We start from the raw sequence: 22,067 nt of genomic DNA on the forward strand, positions 1-22,067 counted from the left end.
CATTTTTCCCTTACAAATTGTCATTACTGCCAGGGCTCTCCGATATTGGCAAGCACTCCAGCATTGGAAGTAATGGGACGTCCTTGTACCATTTCATGATCAAATAGATCTTACAATTAAATGTTTCCATATAAAGGAGATCACGGTTAGTGGGCTTCAGGCATCCCCGTAATTAATCCAAATGAGTCATTCAGTGCTGCATCTAGCTTCTGGGCATGTATCGTTCTTCTCTATACGGGGCATGCATATTCGCCAGGAGTAAAGCACAATGACAGGGAAGATGCAAGTAGAATTTCAGGATTTGCTCCCCAGTGTAAGTTGGTAAGTTTGCTGATTATACCGTTCCATGTGTTGACTTTCGCTCTAGTTGTTTCTACATGTTTCTTGTAAGACAATGTTCGATCTAACGTGACTCCAGGATAACTTGGGTTTGGGCAGTGTTTAAGCTTAACTGATTTACATTCCAATTGTAATTCCCTGTTTGCTTCCTTATTGTTCAGTTGCAATAAACAAGTTTGCGTCTTGAGCCCACTCTTCTGGTTCCCCCAGCGACTTCTTTGTTCTTGAAATTCCGCATTGTAACTTCTGTTGGAGCTCAATGATCTCACAACTGCAGTAAGACGGTAGTTTCATGTCATTTTGAAAATTTTTACCAGGAGGATTTTGTGGTTTATCGTGTCGCAATCTCCTGCGACAAACAGAACTCCACTTTTTTTCTCCCTTCTCAAAACCGTCCTCTATGCATTGTGTTAAGGAGAGGAACTGACCAGTGCAAGACTTACCAGGTCTGAATCCTGCTTGTTGTGGAATGGTATAGCTTTCTACCTGTGGTCCTATTTTATTCAAGATCAGACGTTCATGTAGTTTGAATGGCCACGCAGCAGTGATATTGGACGATAGTTCTTGGCATCGTCTTTTGATTTATCTGCCTTTGAAATAACTATTACCTTGACCTTCAATCGCAGCTTAGGTAACGTCTAGTTAGACCAGCAGAAATTATAGAGTTGTAAGAGCCATTCGGTAGCTATGGGCCTTATGTTCTGTATAAATTCATTAATGACGTTACCGGGACCCGCGGCCTTGCTGTGAAGTGAAGTATGGTTCAAAATGGCTCTGAGCACAATGAAACTTAACTTCTGAGGTCATCAGTCCATTAGAACTTAGAACTACTTAAAACTAACTAACCTAAGGACATCACACACATCCATGCCCTAGGCAGGATTCGAACCTGCGACCGTAGCGGTAGCGTGGTTCCTGTAGCGCCTAGAACAGCTAGGGCCACTCCTGCCAGCCGAAGTGAAGTATGGGTCAGGTGGTATTTCAGCCATTTGTGGCCTCTCATATGAGGTGGAAATCTTGCTATGCAAGGTTGGTTTACCATTCAAAAGGAGCTGATGTGCGAATTGATTAGCTGTCACGGAATCCTGATCCTTGGTGGCTGCCGGGACGCTAGAAAATCGTTTTATGAGGTTCCAAGATCTTCTGCCACTAAGCTTCATGTCACGACCCTCCAGTTATGTTTCCAGGACTCTTGTCGGTCTTTGCTTATACACTCCTGGAAATGGAAAAAAGAACACATTGACACCGGTGTGTCAGACCCACCACACTTTCTCCGGACACTGCGAGAGGGCTGTACAAGCAATGATCACACGCACGGCACAGCGGACACACCAGGAACCGTGGTGTTGGCCGTCGAATGGCGCTAGCTGCGCAGCATTTGTGCACCGCCGCCGTCAGTGTCAGCCAGTTTGCCGTGGCATACGGAGCTCCATCGCAGTCTTTAACACTGGTAGCATGCCGCGACAGCGTGGACGTGAACTGTATGTGCAGCTGACGGACTTTGAGCGAGGGCGTATAGTGGGCAAGCGGGAGGCCGGGTGGACGTACCGCCGAATTGCTCAACACGTGGGGCGTGAGGTCTCCACAGTACATCGATGTTGTCGCCAGTGGTCGGCGGAAGGTGCACGTGCCCGTCGACCTGGGACCGGACCGCAGCGACGCACGGATGCACGCCAAGACCGTAGGATCCTACGCAGTGCCGTAGGGGACCGCACCGCCACTTCCCAGCAAATTAGGGACACTGTTGCTCCTGGGGTATCGGCGAGGACCATTCGCAACCGTCTCCATGAAGCTGGGCTACGGTCCCGCACACCGTTAGGCCGTCTTCCGCTCACGCCCCAACATCGTGCAGCCCGCCTCCAGTGGTGTCGCGACAGGCGTGAATGGAGGGACGAATGGAGACGTGTCGTCTTCAGCGATGAGAGTCGCTTCTGCCTTGGTGCCAATGATGGTCGTATGCGTGTTTGGCGCCGTGCAGGTGAGCGCCACAATCAGGACTGCATACGACCGAGGCACACAGGGCCAACACCCGGCATCATGGTGTGGGGAGCGATCTCCTACACTGGCCGTACACCACTGGTGATCGTCGAGGGGACACTGAATAGTGCACGGTACATCCAAACCGTCATCGAACCCATCGTTCTACCATTCCTAGACCGGCAAGGGAACTTGCTGTTCCAACAGGACAATGCACGTCCGCATGTATCCCGTGCCACCCAACGTGCTCTAGAAGGTGTAAGTCAACTACCCTGGCCAGCAAGATCTCCGGATCTGTCCCCCATTGAGCATGTTTGGGACTGGATGAAGCGTCGTCTCACGCGGTCTGCACGTCCAGCACGAACGCTGGTCCAACTGAGGCGCCAGGTGGAAATGGCATGGCAAGCCGTTCCACAGGACTACATCCAGCATCTCTACGATCGTCTCCATGGGAGAATAGCAGCCTGCATTGCTGCGAAAGGTGGATATACACTGTACTAGTGCCGACATTGTGCATGCTCTGTTGCCTGTGTCTATGTGCCTGTGGTTCTGTCAGTGTGATCATGTGATGTATCTGACCCCAGGAATGTGTCAATAAAGTTTCCCCTTCCTGAGACAATGAATTCACGGTGTTCTTATTTCAATTTCCAGGAGTGTAGTTTCAATCAGTTGACCCCAAGTTTTATGGTTTGTTCACTGAAAGAGTCCTGGATGTACTGCACCAGGTACTCGTTATATATTTGTTTCATGTCATTGGAAACTCCAGGAATGTAAAGTGTTCTACATCCTCTGGGTATGCTGAGTCTTGCTCATCTTTTAACAGATTCGACGAACTTTCCGTACTTTTCAGTGTTTTATGGTGAATTTCCAATATTCATATCTAAAATGTCCACAAATTTTTTTACGTTAGCCCTTTTGAAGTTAAAATGTCTTTTAAAAGGTACTTTTTGTGCCACTATTGCTGGTCTAAACCTTAGCATGATTTGTCTGTAATGAGTCTTTGAGACAGGGTTGAGAACAAATTTATTGCATGACCTAGACAAGGGTTTGGAAATAAATATGAGATCTTGGTTATACCCTCTCTTCCATCTTGGACTGTTGATTGACGCAGGATGTTTATGATCATGGATGATATTCAGCTCGTGTGCTTCTGCCCATCTTTCCAGTAATTCTCTGTCCTTTTTTGTGTCCTGGTAGCCCCACAATCTGCTGTGACAGTTAAAGTCTCCTATTATTAGCTATGGGTCACGGACATGTTGGCTGAAAGCAAACCTTTCCCCTGTTATTTTATATGTTGATGACACCGTAATGCTTCCGATAGTAACAGAAATTATTTCCGTATTGTTAACCATTGCTGTGCTTAAAACAGTCATTCTGGAGGTAATAGACAGCATCGATGAACCGACACTTCAGCAGGTCACGCAGAATTTCGCTGTTTGTCTGCGCCACAGAACGCCAATGATGGAAGACATATCGAACATGTCATAACCAAACCCGAACACGTGACGTTTACATGTTGAATAATGTGTGTGAACCTCGTAATTTGAAACTGATTTACGTTTTTTCCATATAGTTCAATAATTGTCAAATTACACATAATAAAAAACTAAAATTAAGAAATTTCATCGCAGTAGGTCTGTCAAAACTTCGTCTGGAGTTGAAATCAACAGGATGAAAGGCGCATCTGCTCGCGGGATTGAACCCTTAACTGTATTGGTCGACAGCAATATAGTGTGAAACGCAACTAAATCTATGATCAATACTAACTTTAAAAAACCAGGTTCTGGAGCAAAAATCTTGTACATGTCCTAAACTACATCACATATTTGGTGAACCTCTTCTTACACGCAACTGGTTTTGCCCTAATTTATAAAAGTCGCTACTTATTTGCTGTTCCCACAAGAGTGAATCAGTATTACGCTATATATTTACCTTTTATGACCATTTTTATACAGGTGATCTGATGGCATCTGTGACGACAAACCTATGACATTAAACCTACCGACATCCTCTTAGTAGTCATGTTTCCAGCAGAGATAGGTGTGGTCAAAGGCTGAAGAAATGCTAAGAGTCTCGCACTTAGGTTACGGTATACAGCAGGTGGATATTTTTTGAACTAGATGCTGGAACGATTACAGGACGACGTGAGCTCAGTACATCTGGTACACAGCATTGTATTTCGTCTTCCGAACCCTACTGACAGGTTTCACTTTGATGTGGTTATCTTCACCTCCTGGAAAGAGATACCCGAGAGGAGGAAAAGTAGGTCGAGTGCGATTCAGAAACGTCCACTATCTGTTGAAGACTTACAGCTGATTACTTATTTCAGTTACAGTAGCGATTTAGTAATGTTTCGCCTACATTAAATCGAAATTACGATTTAAGTAAGTAAGCTGATTGAAGTAAATAATAATCTATTCCGATAAAAGCGTTCCTTCGAGTTCGAGCAAGATGTGAGGCCTTGTCTGACCATACAGTTTAATGTCTCTCACACATCACGATGCCAGTACCGCCAAACTGCTGCCGTACCACAATGTTACTGCATTTGTACTGACTAACATATTCCCTCCAGCTGTATGTGTGATGAGAACCATTTTACAAAATGAAAATCAATTCAAGTGCGGTGAACACATTTCTCCTTTCGTTATGTATTGTCGTACAGTATCGGTACTCTACGAGGCAAACACATCCGCAGGCTGCCAGCAAACCACGCAACGGTCGCTGCATAAGAAGACGCCACAACGAGGTGAATCCAATCTACCAGAAGTCTACGTAAAAAGCCAAATTCTCGTCATTTTGTAGTAGCTACCTGTGATGGTGTTTATGTATGACGACTAGGCTCTATATAAAGGACTCCCATGACTTGCTGCATCAAGTTAAGCAAAGCTACTGGGCCATTAAAATTAGTTGTTCTGCTAGTCACTTCTGCTTCACGTCTAGTCACCCACATATTCCTCCTCTGGTTGATCCAACACATTCGTCGCCTAGCCTTAATCCTGTTGACTACATTTGACCGAGCTCATCTCTGTACTGTGAGATGGATGCACACCGGATGACATGTGGCGTACTGATTCATTGCTCTGATGCTCAGATAAAGAGTTTGATAGGAAAATACGACGCTTTTCACAGAAGATCTGCGGACAACTGTCGTAGAGCCACCGATGGATATCACCCTGCATAAAATCCCTCCTTATTGGGGGTATTACTTTTGATCGGCCTTGCTAGCTGCCTCCATGATTCGTCAAGTCTGACCCAGCAGTTTACTACAGGGCTGTACTGGTACCACCACAGATTTACTCAGGTCCAAATGTCACAGAGAGAGCTGGTGTTTGGGTAAAGCATTTACATTCTCTGAGCTCTTTGGTCGCATTAACACACAGTGTGTACCACTCTGACATTTACACGTTATCCCTCGCACAAGAAAAACACACTGATTGTAGTAAAAGTTTGTATATAGGTGGGCAGCTAGTTGCGTTGAGGTGTCTGGTCCAGTCGTTTGTAAATAACATGGGAAGTCTTTAACATATTTTCTTTGTGAAGATCGCTTAAATCAGTTAATTTTCCCTATAAAACGCCAGTAGTGTGGCTATAATGTTTCCTCATTCATCTCTGATCTGCTTATGCAGGGTAAACCAGAACTCCCCCGGAAAACTGTGATGGCGTAAGCTGTCACCAGCGCAACAGTCGGCAAAGATGTAGCGCGAAGGTCGAATAGTACGCGCAGGAACAAGTGCGCCTATCAATTGAGAGGCCAGAGACACACACACAAGAAACATGCCGCCAACGCCCTCTCGACAATATGCATTTAGGCAGCCGCCGCTGACCAGGGGACTTCACTGAATCATCCAGTTTAGCACCTGTCGCTTCACTCGCAGAGACGGTTTAGTTCGGCATACGCTACAACACTGCATAGCAACCAGATTACTGTCTACAGTGGGACTAGTTTATCTCAACCACAACTGTACTTTTCCAGCGGTGGATATTGTACTTTACATCAATCTGCAAGAGGACTATTAATGAAGAGCTCATACCACAACACATGGCTCTATTGAAGTTAGGTTAATGTCTACAGTGCATGTAAATGAATAAACGCATTACTCACTGCGTGCATTTGTGTTATAGAAACAGGATACCAACCACCAGTAACAAGCTCCTCTTCCTTGCTTTCTTGCAGTACAAGATTATACCGAAACTTTCAGAGAAGGGATTATGTATAGTGGGGTAAAGGGGCTCATACCCAAATTTTGATATCAACTTTATATCAGATTGATTAATATATCAGTTAATTACCTCCAGATGATGTCATGGGTCTTCTCCAGCTGGCACGTGGGTCCCTCCGCCCTTCTCTTCCCTCCAACTTCCCCTTCCCTCACTAGCCCTTTTGGCAGCAATTTCAGTTTTGGCAGGAATTTCGAATTTAGGCCGGAAATTCAAAAAATTGTACCAGTTTAAAAAATGGAGTGCATTTCCTTGTCTCAAGGCTTTGCTTACGTCTTACCCTCCACACCTCCCCCCCCCCTCCCCCACCCACTCACACGGGAATTAGCGAAAAATTCAAAATTTCAGTACCAAGTCTGGGACTCAATCCCTGGTCCATTGGGCAGAAAGCCCAAGCACACTCACGCTACACAGGGAAGCTGTCCAAATGCAGGAGAGGCAGGTGAGGTTAGAGTACATTATTTATTCTGGGTTGGAGAGTGAAGTAAGGACTATTCCTAGTTACATAATTAATCAAAAAGATCGGATCCAATGACACAACTGTACCTAGCGCTACACAAGAAGCTCCTAAAATAGCAATGCAGCTCAAAACAGGCTGTGTCTTCATCCTGCTGGAAAATTTCACAATACCACACGAATCTAATAGCAGATGTACTGAAAATAAACTATTAATAGAATGATCCCTACACCTACAACCTGGCAGGAAAAGACTGGAGTGGAAGCTACTATCATTATTCTTAGCAGGAAATGTGTTCAACTGATGACATATTTGTGTAGGACACAGAGAAGTTTATTGAGTGAAAGCAAAAGGCCGAGGACTGTGCCCTATCACTGTTTGACGTTGGAGTTCGCCACAGGTGCCACCTGCTGCGTTGCGTGACAAACATCCTGAAGCCATGGTGGTCGAAATGCAAATAAATGTCGCTCTCTTTAGTTCCTGATAACATCGACCTATTCCACTGCCCCTGAGAGGTCACATTAGTATAACTTTTGATTAACTTGTACATAGGAGGAAAGAATAGGGCGACAAGCCATGACTGAACTGTAGGAAGGCAAATTCATGCTACCACAAGTGTTGGAAAATGCTTCCCTGTTCTACTTGCACATCTACATCTACATCTACATACATACTTAGCAAGTCACCCGACGGTGTGTGACGGAGGGTACTTTGAGTACCTCTATCGGTTCTCCCTTCTATTCCAGTCTCGTGTTGTTCGTGGAAAGAAAGATTGTCGGTACGCCTCCGTGTGGCCTCTAATCTCTCTAATTTTATCCTCATGGTGTCTTCGCGAGATATACGTAGGAGGGAGCAATATAATGCTTGACACCTCGGTGAAGGTATGTTCTCCAAACTTCAACAAAAGCCCGTACCGAGCTACTAAGCGTCTCTCCTGCAGAGTCTTCCACTGGAGTTTATCTGTCATTTCCGTAACGCTTTCGCGATTACTAAACGATCCTGTAACGAAGCACGCTGCTTTCCTTTGGATCTTCTCTATCTCTTCTATCAATCCTATCTGGTACGGATCCCACACTGGTGAGCAATATTCAAGCAGTTGGCGAACAAGTGTACTGTAACCTACTTCCTTTGTTTTCGGATTGTATTTCCTTAGGATTCTTCCAATGAATCTCAGTCTGGCATCTGATTTACCGACGATGAACTTTATATGATCATTCCATTTTAAATCACTCCCAATGCCTACTACCAGATAATTTATGGAACTAACTGCTTTCAGTTGCTGACCTGCTATATTGTAGCGAAATGATAAAGTATCTTTCTTTCTATGTATTCGCAGCACATTACACTTGTGTACATTTAGATTCAATTGCCATTCCCTGCACCATGCGTCAATTAGTTGCCAATCCTCCTGCATTTCTGTACAATTTTCCATTGTTACAAACTCTCGAAATACCACAGCATCATCCGCAAAGAGCCTCAGTGAACCTCCGATGTTATACACAAGGTCATTTGTGTACATTGTGAATAACAGCAGTCCTACGGTCCCCTGCGGCACACCTGAAATGACTCTTCCATCGGAAGACTTCTCTCCATTGAAAATGACATGCTGCGTTCTGTTATCTAGGAAGTCTTCAATCCAGTTACACAATTGGTCTGATAGTCTATATGCTCTTACTTTGTTCATTAAACGACTGTGGGGAACAGTATCGAACGCCTTGCGGAAGAAACACGGGTTCTACCTGGGAACCCGTGTCTATGGCCGTCTGAGTCTCGTGGACGAATAGCGCGAACTGGGTTTCACATGACCGTTTTTTCGAAACCCATGCTGATTCCTTTTTTTTTTTTCATCAGTCTACTACCTGGTTTGTTGCGACCCGCCACGAATTCCTTTCCTGTGCTAACCTCTTCATCTCAGAGTAGCACTTGCCACCTATGTCCTCAATTATTTGCTTGACGTATTCCAATCTCTGTCTTCCTCTACAGTTTTTGCCCTCTACAGTTCCCTCTAGTACCATGGAACTCATTCCCCCATGTCTTAGCAGATGTCCTATCATCCTGTCCCTTCTCCTTATCAGTGTTTTCCACATATTCCTTTCCTCTCCAATTCTGCGTAGAACCTCCTCATTCCTTACCTTATCAGTCCACCTAATTTTCAACATTCGTCTATAGCACCACATCTCAAATGCTTCGATTCTCTTTTGTTCCGGTTTTCCCACAGTCCATGTTTCACTACCATACAATGCTGTACTCCAGACGTACATCCTCAGAAATTTCTTCCTCAAATTAAGGCCGGTATTTGATATTAGTAGACTTCTCTTGGCCAGAATTGCCTTTTTTGCCATAGCGAGTCTGCTTTTGATGTCCTCCTTGCTCCGTCCGTCATTGGTTATTTTACTGTCTAGGTAGCATAATTCCTTAACTTCATTGACTTCGTGACCATCAATGCTGATGTTAAGTTTCTCGCTGTTCTCATTTCTACTACTTCTCATTACCTTCGTCTTTCACCGATTTACTCTCAAACCATACTGTGTAATCATTAGACTGTTCATTCCGTTCAGCAGATCATTTAATTCTTCTTCATTTCACTCACGATAGCAATGTCATCAGCGAATCGTATCATAGATATCCTTTCACCTTGTATATTAATTCCACTCCTGAACCTTTCTTTTATTTCCATCATTGCTTCCTCGATGTACAGATTCAAGAGTAGGGGCGAAAGGCTACAGCCTTGTCTTACACCCTTCTTAATACGAGCACTTCGTTCTTGATCGTCCACTCTTATTATTCCCTCTTGGTTGTTGTACATATTGTATATGACCCGTCTCTCCCTATAGCTTACCCCTACTTTTTTCAGAATCTCGAACAGCTTGCACCATTTTATATTGTCGAACGCTTTTTCCAGTCGACAAATCCTATGAAAGAGTCTTGATTTTTCTTTAGCCTTGCTTTCATTATTAGCCGTAACGTCAGAATTGCCTCTCTCGCGCCTTTACTTTTCCTAAAGCCAAACTGAGCGTCACCTAGCGCATTCTTAATTTTCCTTTTTCATTCTTCTGTATATTATTCTTGTAAGCAGCTTCGATGCATGAGCTGTTAAGCTGATTGTGCGATAATTCTCGCACTTGTAAGCTCTTGCCGTCTTCGGAATTGTGTGGATGATGCTTTTCCGAAAGTCAGATGGTATATAGCCAGACTCAAATATTCTACACACCAACGTGAATAGTCGTTTGGTTTCCACTTCCCCCAATGATTTTAGAAATTCTGATGGAATGTTATCTATCCCTTCTGCCTGATTTGACCGTAAGTCTTCGAAAGCTCTCTTAAATTCCGATTCTAATACTGGATCCCCTATCTCTTCTAAATCGACTCCTGTTTCTTCTACTATCAGATCAGACAAATGTTCACCCTCATAGAGGCTTTCAATGTATTCTTTCCACCTATCTGCTCTCTCCTCTGTATTTAACAGTGGAATTCCCGTTGCACTCTTAATGTTTCCACCGTTGCTTTTAATGTCACCAAAGGTTGTTTTGACTTTCCTGCATGCTGAGTCTGTCCTTCCGACAACAATATCTTTTTCGATGTCTTCACATTTTTCCTGCAGCCATTTCGTCTTAGCTTCCCTGCACTTCCTATTTATTTCATTCCTCAGCGACTTGTATTTCTGTATTGCTGATTTTCCCGGAACATGTTTGTACTTCCTCCATTCATCAATCAACTGACGTATTTCTTCTGTTACTCATGGTTTCTTCGCATCTACCTTCTTTGTACCTATGTTTTCCTTCCCAAATTCTGTGATGACCCTTTTTAGAGATGTCCATTCCTCTTCAACTGTACTGCCTACTGCGCTATTCCTTATTGCTGTATCTATAGCGTTAGAGAACTTCAAACGTATCTCGTCATTCCTTAGTACTTCCGTATCCCACTTCTTTGCTTATTGATTCTTCCTGACTAATGTCTTGAACTTCAGCCTACTCTTCATCTCTACTATATTGTGATCTGAGTCTATATCTGCTCCTGGGTACGCCTTACATTCCAGTAACTGATTTCGGAATCTCTGTCTGACCATGATGTAATCTAATTGAAATCTTCCCGTATCCACCGGCCTTTTCCAAGTATACCCCCTCCTCTTGTGATTCTTGAACAGGGTATTCGCTATTACTAGCTGAAACTTGTTACAGAACTCAATTAGTCTTTCTCCTCTTCCATTCCTTGTCCCAAGCCCATATTCTCCCGTAACCTTTTCTTCTACTCCTTCCCCTACAACTGCATTCCAGTCGCCCATGACTATTAGATTTTCGTCCCCCTTTACATACTGCATTACCCTTTCAATATCCTCATACACTTTCTCTATCTGCTCATCTTCAGCTTGCGACGTCGGCATGTATACCTGAATTATCGTTGTCGGTGTTGGTCTGCTGTCGATTCTGATTAGAACAACCCGGTCACTGAACTGTTCACAGTAACACACCCTCTGCCCTACCTTCCTATTCATAACGAATCCTACACCTGTTATACCATTTTCTGCTGCTGTTGATATTACCCGATACGCATCTGACCAGAAATCCTTGTCTTCCTTCCACTTCACTTCACTGACCCCTACTATATCTAGATTGAGCTTTTGCATTTCCCTTTTCAGATTTTCTAGTTTCCCTGCCACGTTCAAGCTTCTGACATTCCACGCCCTGACTCGTAGAACGTTATCCTTTCGTAGATTATTCAATCTTTTTCTCATGGTAACCTCCCCCTTGGCAGTCACCTCCTGGAGATCCGAATGGGGGACTATTCCGGAATCTTTTGCCAATGGAGAGATCATCATGACACTTCTTCAAATACAGGCCACATGTCCTGTGGATGCACGTTACGTGGTTTCCATTGCCTTCTGCATCCTCATGTCGTTGATCATTGCTGATTCTTCCGCCTTAATGGGCAATTTCCCACCCCTAGGCCAGAGAGTGCCCTATACCTCTATCCGCTCCTCCGCCCTCTTTGACAAGGCCGTTGGCAGAATGAGGCTGACTTCTTATGCCGGAAGTCTTCGGCCGCCAATGCTGATTATTTATCGAAATTTAGGCAGTGGCGGGGATCGAACCCGGGACCGAAGAAGTTTTGATTATGAATCAAAGACGCTACCCCTAGACCTGATTCCTATAGAGTAGATTTCTAGTCTCCAGAAAAGTCATTATACTCGAACATAGTACGTGTTCCAAAATTCTATAACTGATCGACGTTAGAGATATAGTTCTATAGCTCTGCACGTCTGTTCGACGTCGCTTCTTGAAAACGGGGATGACCTGTGCCCTTTTCCAATTCTTTGGAACACTACACTCTTCTAGAGATCTACGGTACACCGCTGTAAGAAGCGGGAAAAGTTCCTTCACGTACTCTGTGTAAAATGGAACTGGTATCCCATCAGGTCCAGCGGCCTTTCCTCTTTTGAGCGATTTTAATTGTTTTTCTATCCCTCTGTCGTCTATTTCGATATCTACTATTTTGTCATTTGTGCGGCAATCTAGAGAGGGAACAACAGTGCCGTCTTCCTCTGTGAAACAGCTTTGGAAAAAGACATTTAGTATATCGGCCTTTATTCTGTCATCCTCTGTTTGAGTACCATTTTGGTTACAGAGTGTCTGAACATTTTATTTTGATCCACCTACCGCTTTGACGTATGACCAAAATCTCTTAGGATTTTCTGCCAAGTCAGGACATAGGACCTTACTTTCGAATTCATTGAACGCCTCTCGCATAGACCTCCTCACACTACATTTCGCTTCTCGTAATTTTTGTTTGTCTAAAAGCCTTTGGCTACGTTTATGTTTGGTGTGGAGTTCCCTTTGCTTCCGCAGCAGTTTTCTAAACCGGTTGTTGTACCACGGTGGCTCTTTTCCATCTCCTACGATCTTGCTTCGCACATACTCATCTAATGAATATTGTACGATGGTTTTGAACTTTGTCCACTGATACTCAACACTATCTGTACTTGAGACAAGACTTTTGTGTGCAGCCGTCAAGTACTCTGAAATCTGCTTTTTGTCACTTTTTCTAAACAGAATAATCTTCCTACCTTTTTTAATATTTCTGTTTACGGATGAAATCATCGATACAGTAAAAACTTTATGTTCGGTGATTCCCTGTTAACTGTTTCAAATAGTTCGGGTCTGTTTGTCACCAGAAGGGTATTATGTGATCGCCACGAGTCGGTTCTCTGTTTAACTGCCCAAGGTAGTTTTCAGATAGTGCACTTAAAAAAATTTCACTGGATTCTTTGTCCCTGCCACCCGTTATAAACGTTTGAGTCTCCCAGTCTATATCTGGCAAATTAAAATCTCCACGCTGAACTCTAACATGGTCGGGAAATCTACTCGAAAAATTTTCCAAATTTTCCTTCAGTTGCTTTGAGCCTGCTTTAACCGCGACCTTCACCCAAATTGTTTCACACATCGAAATTGTTTTGAAAAAAGTAACAATTGTAAACAATGAGTTATAATGCAACATGTTTACTGGGAATTGAGAAAAATCATGATAATAACACAAATACTCCAAAAACGGACACCCAAAAGATTGTATCAGGAAAGAGGGAAGCCAGCTGCAAGTGTGACCAAGTCGTCGTGCTTTCGTGGACTAACCAACATAGAAACAGTCTTACCTCCTCTTCTACCACCACTAATCCCTCCCTCTCCTCGCTGTAGGTACGGATACAGTCTTGTTCTATCCCGTTGCTGATGGTCCACAAGAAATCCACTTGGAGGCAGTGATACACTATCTCCTGGGTGTGTAAATGTGTCACAGATGGATAATTGACTCAAGGTAGGATGAACTCTGCAAGATGACAAATATATATTCCTCGGAAAGACTGGAACACACTTGGAAGAGCAACTGCCGTAGATGAGAGCGCAGTCTTCAGCCTAATACCACACATCCCATCCCCAGTAAGCAGACCCTTCAGCCAGTCGCAGTTGGAGGAGCCTCAACAGTGGGGCATCAGGGTGGGGGCAGTCCGTGGGCCACAGAACAAAGCGAAATAAATGACAGTTACCCTATCATGAACCATGGACCTTGCCGTTGGTGGGGAGGCTTGCGTGCCTCAGCGATACAGATATCCGTACCGTAGGTGCAACCACAACGGAGGGGTAGCTCTTGAGAGGCCAGACAAATGTGTGGTTCCTGAAGAGGGGCAGCAGCCTTTTCAGTAGTTGCAGGGGCAACAGTCTGGATGATTGACTGATCTGGCCTTGTAACATTAATCAAAACGGCCGTGCTGTTGTGGTACTGCGAACGGCTGAAAGCAAGGGGAAACTACAGCCGCAATTTTTCCCGAGGGCATGCAGCTTTATTGTATCATGGAGAGCTGCATCAAACCAGTCTCAGGACTGAAGACCACAACAACAACAACCCTCGGTGCGTGTTGTTTGGCCAAAAGTGCAGTTGTGCTCCTCTCCCCCTGCAGCAATGCAGCAACTGATGGCTCCTGGTGACAGCCACCATTCTGCGAGGAAAGACATTTCAGAGTAGCATTTGTAATTCACACCAACGCACCTCATACACTATGTGATCAAAAGTACACTTCTGGCCATTGCTGCACCACAGAGATAACGTGCTACAGACGCAAAATTTAACCGACAGGAAGAAGATGCTGTGATATGCAAATGATTAGCTTCTCAGAGCATTCACTCAAGGTTGGCGCGCGTGGCGACACTTACAACGTGCTGACATGAGGAAAGTTTCCAACCGATTTCTCATACATAAACAGCAGTTGACCGGCGTTGCCTGGTGAAAAGCTGTTGTGATGCCTCGTGTAATGAGGAGATATACGTACCATCACGTTTCCGACTTTGATAAAGGTCGGATTGTAGCCTATCGTGATTGGGGTTTATCGTATCGCGACAGTGCTGCTGGCGTTGGTCGAGATCCAATGACTGTTAGCAGAATATGGAATCGGTGGGTTCAGGAGGGTAATACGGAACACAGTGCTGGATCCCAACGCCATCCTATTACTAGCAGTCGAGATGACAGGCATCATATCCGCATGGCTGTAACGGATCGTGGTGCCACGTCTCGATCCCTGAGTCAACAGATGGGGACGTTCGCAAGACAACAACCATTTGCACGAACAGTTCGATGACGTTTGCAGCCGCATGGACTAGCAGCTCGGAGACTATGGCTGCGGTTACCCTTGATGCTGCATCACAGACAGGAGCGCCTGCGATGGTGTACTCAACGACGAACCTGGGTGCACGAATGGCAAAACGTCATTTTTTCGGATGAATCCCGGTTCTGTTTACAGCATCATGATGGTAACATCCGTGTTTGGCGACATCGTGGTTAACGCACATTGGAAGCGTGTATTCATCATCGCCATACTGGCGTATCACCCGGCGTGATGGTATGGGGTGGCATTTGTCACACGTCTCGGTCACCTCATGATCGCATTTACGGTCGTTTGAACAGTGTTCGTTACATTTCAGATGTGTTAAGACCTGTGGCTCTACTCTTCATTCGATGCCTGCGAAACCCTACATTTCATCTGCATGTTGCAGATCCTGTATGGGCCTTTCTGGATACTTTAAATGTTCGACTGCTGCCCTAGCCAGCACGTTCTCCAGATCTCTCACCAATTGTAAACGTTGTTCAATGGTGGCCGAGCAACTGGCTCGTCACAATACGCCAGTAACTACTCTTGATGAACTGTGGTATCGTGTTGAAGCTGCATGGACAGCTGTACCTGTACACGCTATCCAAGCTCTGTTTGACTCAATGCGCAGGCGGGTCCAGGCCGTTATTACGGCCAGAGGTGATTGTTCTGGGTACTGATTTCTCAGGATCTATGCACCGAAATAGCGTGAAAATGTTATCACATGTCAGTTCTAGTATAATATATTTGTCCAATGAATACCCGTTTATAGTCTCCAATTCTTCTTGGTGTAGCAATTTTAATGGGCATTAGTGTATATCGAACCCTGGCTGAAAATTACTTACAAGTTCGTGGCGCCTTCCAATGGTAATGCTGGAATTCAATACAGTGTTGGCCCACCGTTAGCCTCGATCACAGCTTCCACTCTCGCAGGCATACGTTCAATCAGGTGCTGGAAGGTTTCTTGGGCAATGGAAGTTCGTTCTTCACGGTGTGCTGCACTGAAGAGAGATATCGCTGTCGGTCGGTGAGGCCTGGCATGAAGTCGGCCTTCCAAGACATCCTAAAGGTGTTTTGTAGGATTGAGGTCTGGACTCTGTGCAGGCCAGTCCATTACAGTGATGCTATTGTCCTGTAACCACTCCACCACAGGCCGAGCATTCTGAACAGGTGCTCGATCGTGTTGAAAGATACAACCACCATCCCCGAATTGCTCTTGCAGAGGGGGAAGCAAGGCGTTTCAGTGCAATTAGGGATTTCTCGCGCATTCTGTATACACGAACATAAAAGATCTTCGCAGATCAAAGCTGTATGCTTAAGTGGGATTCGAACCTCAGACATTATGCAATGTATAAATGATGAACTGTGCTGTAAGGAAATTAAGCATGTCTGTAGTAAGTGAAGCAGAATTCGCGCAAGACTGGTGCAACTGTTAGATGAAGTGCTTTTTTTCATTGAATTTGCAGCAGCCCTCCTATTCTGGGCCGCCACGCGTCACAATGGTTGGGAGGAATGGTGAGAGAGAGGGCAGATTCACGCCTCAGCTAACAGCCGTACAGTGGTAGTATTGACAGATGTTTATTTGTGTAGCCTTATACAGCACTCCGGCCTGATTTGTGTGCATGCAAACGCAGCTGAATGCGGAACGCGCTGACGTCATGCTGGTGACGTCAGTTACCGTGGGTCACGAGGGCAGCAGCTGCAGCAGGCGTAGTGTGGGTCGCCCGTAGGTGGATATGAGCGCGGCCCGCTCAGGCCCTCCGGAGTTTTGCAGGCTAGAAGCTTCCGCGCGTACTCCTTGTCTCCACGGCGTGCACTTGGGTGCAGTAGACGACACCAGATGACCATATTCCGAATAACGATGTTCTAGTCACTCCAAGGGGTAGACCAGACTGGGACGAAGGTGTCTAGAAGGCTAGGAAGCCGCGAGGGCGCCCGTCTGCCAGCCAGGACGCAGACAGCTTGGAGTAGTGTGTTCGCCTCAGAGGGGACAGGGTGGCCCACATCTGCTCCCCGCATCGGTGAGACTTTCCCAAATCTCGCAGCCATCGCGCTACAGGTATGGCGCCCCTCTTTATGGGACTTGATGAGTTATTCAGCGGACGGGTTATCAGCCTGTTTTCAGTACCTGATGGTCACCGTGGTTTCTCTGACACTCAAAGTCCCGTCGTTTTCTCCGATTCAAGACGCAACATGTTAGTGACATGACTGAATTCCTTGAACAGCTAACCTCATACCCTTATGGCTACGCTATGTTTTATACGACGATCAGTTTGGCTTTAGAAAAGGTAAAGGCACCAGAGAGGCAATTCTGACGTTGCGGTTGATAACAGAAGCAGGACTAAAGAAAAATCAAGACACATTCATAGAATTTGTCGACATGGGAAAAGGGTTCGACAGTGTAAAATATTCAAAATTCGGAGAAAAATAGTGGTAGGCTATTGGAGATACTATGAAATACACTCCTGGAAATGGAAAAAAGAACCATACTTGCTCCGGACACTGCGAGAGGGCTGTACAAGCAATGATCACACGCACGGCACAGCGGACACACCAGGAACCGCGGTGTTGGCCGTCGAATGGCGCTAGCTGCGCAGCATTTGTGCACCGCCGCCGTCAGTGTCAGCCAGTTTGGCGTGGCATACGGAGATCCATCGCAGTCTTTAACACTGGTAGCATGCCACGACAGCGTGGACGTGAACCGTATGTGCAGTTGACGGACTTTGAGCGAGGGCGTATAGTGGGCATGCGGGAGGCCGGGTGGACGTACCGCCGAATTGCTCAACACGTGGGGCGTGACGTCTCCACAGTACATCGATGCTGTCGCCAGTGGTCGGCGGAAGGTGCACGTGCCCGTCGACCTGGGACCGGACCGCAGCGACGCACGGATGCACGCCAAGACCGTAGGATCCTACGCAGTGCCGTAGGGGACCGCACCGCCACTTCCCAGCAAATTAGCGACACTGTTGCTCCTGGGGTATCGGCGAGGACCATTCGCAATCGTCTCCATGAAGCTGGGCTACGGTCCCGCACACCGTTAGGCCGTCTTCCGCTCACGCCCCAACATCGTGCAGCTCGCCTCCAGTGGTGTCGCGACAGGCGTGAATGGAGGGACGAATGGAGACGTGTCGTCTTCAGCGATGAGAGTCGCTTCTGCCTTGGTGCCAATGATGGTCGTATGCGTGTTTGGCGCCGTGCAGGTGAGCGCCACAATCAGGACTGCATACGACCGAGGCACACAGGGCCAACACCCGGCATCATGGTGTGGGGAGCGATCTCCTACACTGGCCGTACACCACTGGTGATCGTCGAGGGGACACTGAATAGTGCACGGTACATCCAAACCGTCATCGAACCCATCGTTCTACCATTCCTAGACCGGCAAGGGAACTTGCTGTTCCAACAGGACAATGCACGTCCGCATGTATCTCGTGCCACCCAACGTGCTCTAGAAGGTGTAAGTCAACTACCCTGGCCAGCAAGATCTCCGGATCTGTCCCCCATTGAGCATGTTTGGGACTGTATGAAGCGTCGTCTCACGCGGTCTGCACGTCCAGCACGAACGCTGGTCCAACTGAGGCGCCAGGTGGATATGGCATGGCAAGCTGTTCCACAGGACTACATCCAGCATCTCTACGATCGTCTCCATGGCAGAATAGCAGCCTGCATTGCTGCGAAAGGTGGATATACACTGTACTAGTGCCGACATTGTGCATGCTGTGTTGCCTGTGTCTATGTGCCTGTGGTTCTGTCAGTGTGATCATGTGATGTATCTGACCCCAGGAATGTGTCAATAAAGTTTCCCCTTCCTGGGACAATGAATTCACGGTGTTCTTATTTCAATTTCCAGGAGTGTATGTACAAGAGCCGGAAGGGAATAGTAAGTGTGGGTGACCTAGAACAGGGTGCTCGGATTAAAAAGGGTGAAAGAGAGGAATGTGGTCTTTTGTCCCTGTTGTGCAATCTATACATCGAAGTAGCAATGATGGAAATATAATATACGTTCAGGGGCGGGGTTTAAAATTCAGGGCGAAAGAATATCAATGATAAGATTCGTCGATGTCGTTGTTATCCTGAATGAAAGTGAAGAAGCATAACATGAACTGCTGAATGGAATAAACAGTCTAATGAGTACAGAATATCCAATTAGTGGAAGTCGAAGAAGGACTAAGTAATGAGAAGTAGCAGAAATTAGAACAGCGAGAAACGTAACATTAGGAGTGATGGTCACAGAGTACATGACGTTAAGAAATTCTTCTACCTACGCAGCAAATAACCAATGACGGACGTAGCAAGGAGGACATCAAAACCAGACTAGCACTGGCAAAAAGGGCATTCCTGGCCAAGAGAAGTCTACTAGTGTTAAACACAGGCATTAATTGAATCATTGATTGAAAAGGAAGAAATTCCAATCACCTATGTTTAGAGAAAACTAAAAAAATACTTGTCGACACTTACTACATTATTGTTACAGTTTTGTGATACATTACAAACTTGTAGAACTAAGGTTATCTGTACACAGTGATGAGTCGTTAAAGCGCGTTCGACAATTATTTTTGAAACTATTCTCTCTGGAAGTTGGTGGACATTCGTCCCTTTTCCAATAAATGATCCTCTCGTGGGGAGTTTGCAAAGAATGTCACAGTAACATGGGTTTACATAGTTATTTATTTTTATTTGTGTTATCAACCGTTTGAAAATATTGATATTTATTTAGTAGGACATCTTAAGAACAAAAATGTGTTGTGATACTCTACCGTGACGTCCGTTGTGTTGTTATATTGTAAGGCGCCCCGTATACCGTTTGTATATGTATACGTGTATGTCGTCGTCGTCGTCTCTTCTTTCCCTCGTCGATAACAGAGCATGAGAAATGTTTATGTTAGTGTTTACCTATTTGTTGTCGACAACATATAACTACACAACCACCTGATTGCGGAAAATCTAGCTTAATAAAGATAGTGGGTCTCGATGCCGCGTTATTTAAATGTGATATTATTTTTCACTTGACCTTTGAGACTTTAAGAAACAGCTACTCTTATTCAGGCCCAAAACTCGACTTGTAACGAGAGCACTTCCGATCAGTCTGTCACAATATTAATAATAAGTAAAGCTCTACACCACTATAAGAAAATATCACTGTTCGTGGAATAACAAAATATACGAATAAACTTCTTTATATTTTTCCTTTCTATTTAATCAAATACTTTCAAAAGTTTATTTCGTGCCCACAAATCATTCACACCTCGATATAGAGTGTAAACGTGTGCATGAAAAATAGTACACTGTTTCTGCTGATAACCACGTATGAGCTTTTGGGTTGCTATGCTACTTCGATCAACATCATTTATACTGGATTTTGAAAATGATCTCTCTATCCAAACTTACGTCCTCCACAGTAACTCATCATATATTCTGCCCTTTCGCGATCATTAAGAATTCTCGTAAATAGTATTTTCGCGAGTTTACAGCAAACAATCGGCGGCGCGAAAGCAGTCTTCATACCGCGACACACTCGCGAAGCTTACTTGCCTGTCACGACATTGACCTGCGTACATCTGCAACCAATTTCAAGGTCATGATTCACCCCACACGACTGTGTGCAATTCAGTTTCGTCCAATATTTCTGGACTAGTAATCACTGATCACGACACTGACCTCCATAAACGCACAACTACCACTCTTTGGTTTTCTAAGAGTAAACGAATGACGTCATGTCATCTAAATAGTTATTAAAATACTATTCCTAGTGATGTCAAACATTTATCTTCATTATATTTTAAAGGTAATCAGAAAAAATATGGTTTATTACCGGAAAGTACGCATAACAGATCGCAAATCGCACGTAACTAAATGACAGCTCTGCATAGCGTCGGGACTTAATCATGCAAAACTATATAAGGAAATCAGCAAAATCTCAATTTCTCCATACCAACTGACAGATGCAAATAAGATATTCAAGACCTCATAGATCAATCCTGACCTGTAATGTTATGTTGTTGTTGTCGTCTTCAGTCCTGAGACTGCTTTGATGCAGCTCTCCATGCTACTCTATCCTGTACAAGCTTCTTCATCTCCCAGTACTTACTGCAACCTACATCCTTCTGAATCTGCTTAGTGTAATCGTCTCTTGGTCTCCCTCTACGATTTTTACCCTCCACGCTGCCCTCCAATGCTAAATTTGTGATCCTATGATGTCTCAGAACATGTCCTACCAACCGGTCCCTTCTTCTTGTCAAGTTGTGCCGCAAACCCCTCTTCACCCCAATTTTATTCAATACCTCCTCATTAGTTATGTGATCCACCCATCTAGTCTTTAGCTTTCTTCTGTAGCACCACATTTCAAAAGCTTCTATTCTCTTATTGTCCAAGCTAGTTATCGTCCATGTATCACTTCCATACATGGCTACACTCCATTCAAATACTTTCAGAAACGATTTCATGACACTTAGATCAATACTCCATGTTAACAAATTTCTCTTCTTCAGAAACGCATTTCTTGCCATTGCCAGTCTACATTTTATATCCTCTCTACTTCGACCATCATCAGTTATTTTGCTCCCCAAATATCAAAACTCCTTTACTAATTTAAGTGTCTCATATCCTAATCTAATTCCCTCAGCATCACCCGACTTAATTCGACTACATTCTATTATACTCGTTTTTCTTTTTTTGATGATCGTCTTATATCCTCCTTTCAAGACACTGTCCATTCCGTTCAACTGCTCTTCCAAGTCCTTTGCTGTCTCTCACAGAATTACAAAGTCATCGGCAAACCTCAAAATTTTTATTTCTTCACCATGGATTTTAATACCTACTCCGAATTTTTCTTTTCTTTCCTTCACTGCTTGCTCAATATACAGATTGAACAACATCGGGGAGAGGCTGCAACCCTGTCTCACTCCCTTCCCAATCACTGCATCCCTTCCATGCCCCTCGATTCTTATA

This window comes from Schistocerca cancellata, chromosome 3 (genome assembly GCF_023864275.1).
Source record: "Schistocerca cancellata isolate TAMUIC-IGC-003103 chromosome 3, iqSchCanc2.1, whole genome shotgun sequence".
NCBI lineage: Eukaryota > Metazoa > Arthropoda > Insecta > Orthoptera > Acrididae > Schistocerca > Schistocerca cancellata.